Genomic DNA, 671 nt, shown 5'->3' with positions numbered 1-671 from the left:
GGGCCTGGTAAATTCGTCGTAAACCGACGTTTCGACGTAATTTTGTCGTAAATCGAAAAACGCGGGCCTGATAAATTCGTCGTAAATGAAAAAACGCGGGCCTGGTAACTTCGTCGTAATATTACGTCGCGTTTACGACGAATCTTTTTCTATATATTGAGACGCCGAGACGAGGCTGCCTCGTTCATTCCTCCCAAACTCCTCTCCTCTCCCTCTAAGGTACATTCTCTTTACTCTTTTTTTTTTTTTAAGTTAGTTTAGGTTATTAATTAGTTTAGGTGATTAGTTAGATGACGGAATACTATAGTTTAGGTGATTAGTTAGGTAACGGAATAATTTTTTAATTATGTCGTCATAATTGATTAAATTTATTTAAATTTTTTTTAGATGGCTCCTAGAAGGAAACCAGCAGCACCTACTTATGCCCAGTTGTTTGGCGATGGTTCCGGTACATCTTCTTCCGGTCCATCGTCTTCCAATGCAGTTCCAAACTCTCAGACTTCTCAGAGAGTTTTTCCGAGTCCTCCTCTTCCACCGCAGATGCCTCCACCTCCTCCTCCAGCGGCTGCACCTGAGCCTGTCCCAGAAGGTGCAGTTCATCCGGATTTGCGTGTGCCTTCATATGCTCCCTTCGCGAGATATACGGTGGAGGATTTGCTTGCCCAGCCTGG

This window comes from Brassica oleracea, chromosome C8 (assembly GCF_000695525.1).
Source record: "Brassica oleracea var. oleracea cultivar TO1000 chromosome C8, BOL, whole genome shotgun sequence".
Classification (NCBI taxonomy): Eukaryota; Viridiplantae; Streptophyta; class Magnoliopsida; order Brassicales; family Brassicaceae; genus Brassica; species Brassica oleracea.
The sequence above is the reverse complement of the archived record's forward strand: the minus strand, read 5'-3'. Positions refer to the sequence as shown.